A 9466-nucleotide genomic window follows, 5' to 3' on the forward strand; every position below is an offset into this window, starting at 1 on the left:
CCGGGCGCTGGGGCTAAGAGGGGGCCGACAGCATCCACCAAGCTCCACTGCAGGAAGGATGTGCGTGTGGGTCCATCAGGGAACTCGGCCCCATGCATGTGCGGGTGTAAATACACTGTCAACCCGCCACCCAAACGGTGCCAGCACCACAGGGCAACCACAGGCGGTGATTTTGCTGATGCAGTGGGGCGGCCTCACACTGCAGCGCCTACCGAGCTGAAAGTATCCCTCCTTTGAGCGTGTTTGCATCCTTCCCCCGCAAATTCGAATGTTGAAGCCCTAACCCCAGATCGATGATATTTGGAGATGGGGCCTTACTGAGGTAATTAGGGCAGGATGAGGTCGTGAGGGTAGGGTCTTCATGATGGGTTTAGTGTCCTCACAAAAAAGAGACCCCAAAGAGCTCGCTCTTGCTCCATGGACACATACAGGAGGCAGGTGTCTACAAGACTCTTAGTAACAAAAACTTAGTAACAAAAATGAACTAGAAACTACTGCCCAGGGCAGCCCCGGTGGCTCAGCGGTTTAGCGCCGCCTTCAGCCCAGGGCCTGATCCTGGAGACCCGGGATCAAGTCCCACATCGGGCTCCCTGCATGGAGCCTGCTTCTCCCTCTGCCTGTGTCTCTGCCTCTCTCTCTGTCTCTCATGAATAAATAAATAAAAATCTTAAAAAAAAAAAAAAAAAAGAAAGAAACTACTACCTAATACAGGGGCAGCTGAGGACAGAACCTTGTCTCCTCTGCCTTTTAACACCCCAGAGCCAAGAGCACACCCCCAAATCATGTCTGTGCACACACGCACGCACACACTAGTCCTTCCCAGGACACTCGGGTGGACCAAGCAGCTGACATTTTTAACTGATTTGATTCCACCAGCCGAAAGGATCGAAGTCCGTTCACAAAAATGCAGAGAATAATGCAACATGGGATCAACTAAGACAACATGGGAACAGATGAAGGAGAGCTCAAAGGTAGAGGACACTAACAGGAGCCAGGAATGAGGCAGCCCGGGGAAGCAGCCCCAGAGATGCAGAACTTCCTGATGGGTGGCCCCCCAGGTACAAAAGGACTCTAATCAGTAGTAGCACAGTTCCCTCAGCCACAACATCTGAACAAATGTAGTGTATTTGGTTTTTTTTTTTTTTAAATAGTTCATGAAAAGGATGAGTAGGTAATCATGAGGAGAGGCCAGGGCCTCAAGGACGCTGGAGAGCCGCTCCTGCCACAGCCCCTTCGACCAGACCTGCCCCTCCCCTGACAGCTGCATCTGCCTCCCCAGTACCCCCTGTCTGCTGCCCTGCCCCATCCACCCTGGTCCCAGAGAAGCAAGGAGATCTCTCACCCCAGGCAGCAGACCCCAAGACTCCCCAGCTCAAAGCTGCAGAGCCTGCCTGCTGCAACCCAAGCTAACTCTAAGCCTCTGTGTGGCTTTTCTTGGCCGCCAGCTATGCCCTCCTTGGGCTCTGGGTGCTCTAGACACGGAGCTTCAGTGTTGCCCCCTATAAGGAATCTCCGTGCTCTGCCAGCTGCCCTAGGGATTCCAGGTGCCTCCCCCCCATCTCAGTGAGGTGCCTCTGCCACATTGTAGGACCTGGCATTTCACACAGCCCTACCACTGCTGACCCAGGGGCTAGATAATGGCTGGATACGACAGGAGTACAATAAACCCCCCCGCGGTAAGTCGTCTCCCAGAAGCCAGCACACCCCCTAGCATGCAGTAAGCCCTTAATAAGTAGTACTGGAAGCACAAGAACACTTTGCACCCAAAGTACTGCATGCACCAAGGTTGGGGGTGGGGGGACGGGTGTGCTTAGTTCTCCAACCAAAGGGCACATGGATGTAGGGAGGATATCCCAAGTCAGCCTCCCACGGAGGTTGCATGTGAGCTGGGCCATATGGATGGGAGGACAGGGGAGGAGGCATTCCAGGCAGAGAGAACAAAAAGGGCAAAGACCAAAGAGGATTGCATGTTCAGGGACATCTCCCACTGTTGGGGGGGCAGGATTGGAGTGTGAAGTCACCATCTTATCCTCCTCTACAATGATAAGAGCCAGTGGTTTATTGGCAGCAAATGTTAAATATCCCGGAGTTGTGCAAGCCTGTTGTCAAACAGTTAGTAGCTTGAAATCAGTGGTAACCGAATTCAAACACGGCCAAAGGCTGCAAATTAGGGAAGAGCCAGCCACAGGTCATGCTGCCCTGTCCCCCAGGCCTTTGTTTTTCTAGGGAAGTTGAACACTTGAGACCAGGCATTATCAACCCATCTTCCCAATGAAAATATTAACTTTGGAAATGTAGACGTGCACGTTGTAGGTTAGAAATAAGACATGATCTCTGACTGATTGAATCCAGGGCCTTCCCTGCCAAGGAGCTCCGCTGGAAAAGCTTCCCATCTTGTTGGTACTTTCATTCCCTAACCAGTAGCTTTAGGCAGCCAGTAACTTCTCCAGATGTTCACATCTGTGGCACGTTGGGCTTTCCAAAAAATGGTTTGCAGCACTGTTTCCAGTCCCACGTGCTCATCTTGCCTTGTGACCTTGACACTGCTCCCATCAGATGGTGGCAGGTCTGTACCTCCCTCCCGTAAACCCAGGAAGGTCTTTGAACCACCTCCAGCAACAGAGCACAGCAGACCTGACTCGACGTGATTTCCAAGGCTGTACCATGAAAACACATGAAAACACCAGGCATTGTAAGTGCCGGCTCTCAGCTCCTTCACGCTGGGGACCCAGCCACAGGTCCAGGAGGAAGCACTCACACCCCATGGAGAGGCCTCATGAAGAAGAAGCAAGGCCACCCCTCAAGCCAGCTGAGCCCCCAGCCAAGAGTCAGCACCTACCTTGCCAGCCATATGGGAAAGCCCTCTGAAAGCAGCCCAGGTGGAGCCAGTCCAGTGAAAGTCACAATGAGCGGAGGTGAGCCGGCCCAGCTGAGCCCTGCCCAAATGGCAGACTCCTGAGTGGGAGCTGTGATAAATCTATCGCAGCCAAATAAAATCTATTTATTCTCATGAATAAATAAATAAAATTTAATAAATAAAATAAATATTTTTTATAGAGACACAGTGAGAGAGAGAGAGAGAGGCAGAGACACAGGCAGAGAGAGAAGGAAGCTCCCTGTGGGGAGCCCGATGCAGGATTTGACCCCTGGACTCCAGGATCACAACCTGGGCTGAAGGCAGGCACACTCAACCACTAAGCCACCCAGGTGCCCCACTGAAATGCTTTGTTAAGTGGCAAATATATAACTAGAAAATATTCCTCATCAGGAAATCGGGGAGAAGTACGATCCTCCTTGTGGAGTTGCTGTGATGGTCCCATCCAGTAAAGTGTGAGAGGTGCCAGTCTTGGCACCGGGATGCTGGCAGGTGCTCACAGCCAGGCATGGCCTCCTCCCCACCCCAACTCACTCTCTGCCCACCCACCCCTCGGGGTTCCAGTGTGCTACCACCCCTGTGCTCCTCCAGTCTCGACTGAAGGAAGATTTTGTCCTAGGACAGGATTCAGCTTGTTGGTAATGCACCCCAGTTTTCCAGACACAGAAAGATCTCAGGGATCTCTGTGTAGGTCAGCACACCAGCTGCTTTAGAATAGATTTCCCTGCCCAACGCTCAGAGCTCGAAGAGGACCCAGAAATCTGTATTTTCCAAGGATATCAAACCTCCCCTCCTACCCAGTGATTCTGACGTGCAGCCTCTCACTCCACTTCCCAAAGCTGTGCCAAAATGCCACCAAACTAAGGCCATGTGCAAGGGGCCAAACCCGTAGAACCAAGGATTAGCACCTTGGACAGGAGCCATGGGCTGCGTCCTTGGGTTTCTTGCAGCCTCAGTTTGCCATCTGCATACTGTGGCAGCCCCCTGAGGGATATCCATTAAGGAGGTAATGTATAAACTTCCTGGTATAAAGAGGATGTCCTGCAGATACCGATGTTCCTATATCCATCTTGCAGATCCCTTTGGGCTTTTCAGAAACCTTGTCTTTATAATAATCCCTGTTACCTGCTTTGAAGTGCAGCAGCCTGTATCTGCCTCCTTCCCTACGGCAATGGTTCTTGGTCTGGGCTACACATCAGAATTGCCTGGGGCTCATGGAAAATGCCAAAGTCCTGGCCCACCCCAAACCAAGTGCATGAGTCAAAGGGCTGAGGGGTGGATGGTAAAGGGGGTGGGGCACGCAGGTAACCCCAACATACCCAGAGTGGCCGCGAAGTATGAACTTGTAAAGAGAAGTTACATATTTTACTCACTCTCAGGGCCTGAATGTGGCTTTGCATTATACATAAACATATACATAAAAATATAGGTTTAGATTAGGTCGGATTAGAGCACAGCAGATTCGAGAGAGGCAGACCTGTGCTTTCCCATCTCTCTGTGGCAAACACCCCTTGGCTCCTTGTGGGTCTCAGGCACTGGTTAACCTGGGGCTTCCCGGGCTGTAGGAAGTGTAGTAAGTGCACTCACCCCTGGACCTAAGCAGAACCTGCCTCTTCCATGGAATCAGCGTGCCCGAGCAGCAAAGGACGTTCACACGTAGAGCCGGCAGTGCTTCGCTCTGCAGACCTAGCAGAGGGGGGCAGGTGCACCCGCTCAGGCCCACACCTTATGGCTGGGATCTTGGGGCAGCCTCGCTATTGAAATTAGGAATACCACTGTTCCCACCACCCGCAATCGCCAAACCTTGGAGAAAGTCCACATGTCCACCAACTGAAGAATGAATAGAGACGACGTGAGATATATATGTATATCAGCCATAAAAAGGAATGAAATATATGTAATATTAGCCATAAAAAGGAATGAAATCTTGCCATTTGCAACAATGTAAATGGAGCAAGAGGTATTAGGCTAAATGAAATAAGTCAGTCAGAGAAAGACAAATACCATATGATTTCACTCATATGTGGAATTTAAGAAACAAAACAGAGGGATGCCTGGGTGGCTCGGTGGTTGAGCATCTGCCTTTGGCCCAGGTCATGATCCCGGGGTCCTGGGATCGAGTCCCCCATCAAGCTCCCTGCAGGGAGCCTGCTTCTCCCTCTGCCTGTGTCTCTGCCTCTCTCTGTGCATCTCTCATGAATAAATAAAAATCTTCAAAAAATAAAAGTAAAAGACATAAAATAGATGAACATAGAAGAAGGGAAAAAATAAAACAGAGGGGAAGGCAAACCATAAGAGACTCTTAACTATAAAGAACAAACTGAGGGTTGCTAGAAGGGGGTCGGTGGGGGATGGGCTAACTGAGTGCTGAGGATTAAGGAAGGCACCGGCTATGATGAGCACTGGGTGCTAAATGTAAGTGATGAATCACTAAATTCTACTCCTGAAACCCATGTTACACTGTATATTCACCAACTAGAATTTAAATAAAAATTTGAAGAAAAAAATAGTAAGAATTTAAATTTCAAACAGGAATCCTGCTGCATGTTTGAAGTTGGAGTGCTCCCATCTCACTTTGCAGCCTTGGCTTTAAAGCAAACGATGGAAGCAAGTGATGGGAGAAACAATCCGTCACCAACACATTCCCAGTTCCCCACCGGGCACCCAGCCAAGCCCGGGTGTGCCTCCCAGCAGGCAGCGAGACCCCAGAGCACTGGTGGTGCCACGTGGGTGGCCCTACAAGGCTCCTACACCAATTCCCCTTAGTCCTCCTGTGGCCACCCACAGAGCTGCATGGAGATGCCAGTGGAAGACCCTCAGCACCCTCCTAAAGACGAAACAACCGCTGACCCAGATGCCATGTGGGACCCTCTGTGCCTGAGAAGTGCCCGTCCCTGGATTAGACCCCTGTGAATGGGGATGCACCCTTACCACAGTGAGTCACCAAGCCAGATGCCATCCAAGGGGCAGGGGAATTAAATCACACGGCCAATCCCTGCCGACCGGCAACCACCCCAAGATGCAAGATGCACCGAGGAGTGAAAAACCAAGACTCGCAGAGGAATAGAAGACTTCGGAAGGAAGTAGGAGGAACCAGTCATGGTGACCCCTGAGACAGGAGTGAAAGGCCAGGTGGTCAGTGGTGGGAGGCAGACTTACCTACGTCTTCACGGCTGGAACCACACTCTGGAGGTGACCAGCCACGGCTCAGCACTGTCGTAACAGATGAACTTCAAAGAAGCATATAGGTACATGCGAGAGGAGGTGGACATATTCGCCAGAGCTCACCACGGAGCATCCTCACCGACAGCAGCAAGGTGCTTAAATCTCACCCCCACTTGTGAGTAGCTGTTCAGCCTTGGGCAAGTTCCTCAACGTCTCTGGGCTTTAGTTCCCTAAACTGTAAAATGGGAAGGATAATAGGTACCTGGTCAAATTGTTGTGAGAACTAAATCCTACAATGTCGTGCAGGACATGAGTCAGGGTGGTGCTGGCACAAAGTGGGTGCATAAAGGATGCAGGGCTATTTAGGACCCTACTTACTGTTTGCAAACAGGAGCTGCCGTCTGCCTCTAAGAGGCCTTTGCCCCCACCCAAAGAGACCCTTGTGCTCAGAGCCATGGGGGACCCGCAGGCATAGCCATTAAACGGCTCGGCCACCGTGGGCACCACCCAGGTACCAGGCAGACAGAAGAGAAATGGGAGCCTGCCAAGGCTGACCCAAAGAAGTCACCAGGGGGAGGAGAGGGACACGGGCACTCCCATACCTGTCCCCTGCCAAGTGATTCTCCTGACAACCCTGCAAGCCTCTTTCGGATTTTACAGATAAGGACCTGAGCTGTTAGGGTAACAAAGCAGAGTAAGAAGCTCTGCTGGTGGGGGCTCCTCCCCTTCTCCTGGCTCACGTCTCACACTGCTCATTGGCTTTCTTTTTTCCCCCAACTTTATATTTTTTTGTATACTTTTTATTGGATTTTGATTTGCCAACGTATAGTATAACACCCAGGGCTCACCCCGTCAAGGGCCTCCTTCAGTGCCCGTCACCCAGTCACCCCACCCCTTTGTCCACCTCCCCTTCCACAACCCCCTATGCTCACTGGCTGTGATGGAGCTGGGATCCTGGCTCCCTGTGGTAGCACTGTCCATCCCTTCTCCAGCCTGGCCCCCAGACACTGGGGACAGGAAACAGGTCACCTACACGTGTGCTCTGTATGGGCACCTGGAGGAGACTTGTCAGCATCACATGTCAGGGGCCAAGGATCTGCACTGGCCCTGGGCCCACAGGTGGGTGCATGGACCCTCATGACTATTTGGGACAAACACACACCCTCTGAGGAAAGGGGGTTTCCCATCACAGCCTCACTTCAATCCAGAAGCTACTAGAGGAGAAGGTGAGTCTCCAAGAGCAAGGCCTGAAACACCGCGGCAGGATCTTCAGTAAACTTCCTTGGCCTTCCCAAGGGGCTCCTACAGCCACGTATTGAGGTAAGTGTATGCTGTGGAAGTGGCAGTACCCAGGCCCTGGAGCATTGCTGGGGCTGCGTTTGGGACTGGGCCATCACACCCCCTTGTCAGAGCAAGCCGTGGCCTGATCTCGACGGGCCTGCTGGGGGCCTCCTCTGAGCACCAGGGCATACTCCACACCCCTGCCTTCCCTCTCCAAACCCTCCCTAGTCCTGTCCAGGCCATCCTGCATGGGGGTTCCCAGACTTCCCTCCACACTCCTTCCTCGCCTCCCCCAGCGTCTCACGTCTCTCACAAGCATCTCAAAGGCAGCACATCCACACTCACCCTTCTCCCACCTGGGCTGCGGGGCTGTGCACCACCAAGCTGCCGCCCACTCTGCTTACCAGCTCCTCGCTGGTCCAAGGTCCCAGCTCCCTGACCAGGTCTGCCACAGAGGTTCCCTGCTGCCACGCATGGCCTCGGCACACCCACCCATGGCAGCCCAACCAGTCATCTGAAAGCACAGGTCAAAGGAATAAAATAAAACACAGGTCCGACCCCATCCTTCCCGGGGTCCCCAGCCTTGTGGAATGAGACCCAAAGGCGAGCTGTAGCTTGTCAACGTCCTTCCGACCCAGGCCCTGCCCGGCTCCCCAGCCCAGGGAGTTGTGAGCACCCAATGGAGACTCTGTGGTTGAGACGTGGGGAGCAACGGCGACCTTTGTGAGCGAGCTGGAAGCGGCCAAGAAGGACTCGAGCGAGGCCCTGGGGGACAACGCGAAACAACCCTGGGCTAATTTAAAGTCGTGGTTCAAGCAGAAGATCAGCCAAGAAGAGTTTGACCTTGAAGCCCATAGACTTCCCACGCAGGATAATGTCCGTTCTCACAACGACTCCCTCCTGGCTATTCCTACGCGTTGTCGGATGTTGGTGTCTACACCAGAGGGTGCTGGATCTTTGCACTGGACCGGGGCTTCTGCAGCTAAACCTGGAAAACCAAAGGGAAAGGAAACACTTTCTTCTGTTGGTCAGAAATTTGATCATAGATTCCAGCCTCAGAATCCCGTCTCGGGAGCCCCGCAGTCTGTGGCAAAGGATCCCCAAGATGATGATGACTTGAAACTTTGTTCCCACACAGTGATGCTTCCCACTCGGGGGCAGCTGGAAGGGAGAAGGCTAGAGACTGCTTGTGAGCAGGGCTTGGACGACGTCGCGAGGAGGCAGTCTCAGCTGTTGTCTACGCGGTGTGTCAAGAAGGAAAGCTTGGGGGTCCCTGGGTGGCGCAGCGGTTTGGGGCCTGCCTTGGGCCCAGGGCGCGATCCTGGAGACCCGGGATCGAATCCCACGTCGGGCTCCCAGTGCATGGAGCCTGCTTCTCCCTCTGCCTGTGTCTCTGTCTCTCTCTCTCTCTCTCTCTCTCTCTCTCTGTGACTATCATAAATTTTAAAAAAAGAAGGAAAGCTTATCGGTTACGTGACGGTCACTTTCAGTGTTGCCTTTGGTAGCAATGTAACCCCACAGCCATCCCTGCAGAGCCGTGCCGTGGCCTACAACGACTCACTAGAAAGCTCTCCAGCCTTCTGGGCTCCTTGCGCTGGGCAGACCCAGCTGCCCACCCGGCCCGATGACGCGCAGCAGCAGGCTGCACCGCTCGGGGACACCCTCCCTGCGTCTTTGCCTCCGGCCACCATGTACGACCTTCCACGTGCACAGGGAAGTCATCCCCACACGTACTGCTCCGCTCTCAACGCCGGAAGGATCATCGTGGAACTCGGGCATCCAAATCCTGAACAACTGCGGCAAGACCAAGTCCACCGGCGGCGCCCGGCAGCCAAGGAAGGCCTTTTGCTCTGCTGAATCAGGGTGATTTGAGGGCCTGGGGCCCCCAGCAAGTTCACTGGTTAGAGAACTGAATGTTTTTTGGGCCCACACTTCGAAACTGAGGTGTATAGTGTAAGTACAGACCTTCCTGTGGGGATGTGACACTGAGTACGTGCTGCGTTGCTACCGTGAAGCCATTAACATCAACCTGACTGATAATGACCCAAATCTGTGTGTGTGTGTGTGTGTGTGTGTGTGTGTGTGTGTGTGTGTGTTCCAGGTGTGGGAGTAAGCGCTGATAAAATCCTGTGCCTAGAGTGGAGA

At 53.0% G+C, this 9466-nt stretch overlaps 1 pseudogene; it reads left to right on the forward strand.

Moving 5' to 3' along the window:
• Window positions 1-7911: 7911 nt before the first annotated feature.
• LOC112932730 (transcriptional adapter 1 pseudogene) lies at window positions 7912-9178 on the forward strand (annotated as a pseudogene).
• Window positions 9179-9466: the final 288 nt, after the last annotated feature.

Source organism: Vulpes vulpes, chromosome 5, assembly GCF_048418805.1.
Source record: "Vulpes vulpes isolate BD-2025 chromosome 5, VulVul3, whole genome shotgun sequence".
NCBI classification, from domain to species: domain Eukaryota; kingdom Metazoa; phylum Chordata; class Mammalia; order Carnivora; family Canidae; genus Vulpes; species Vulpes vulpes.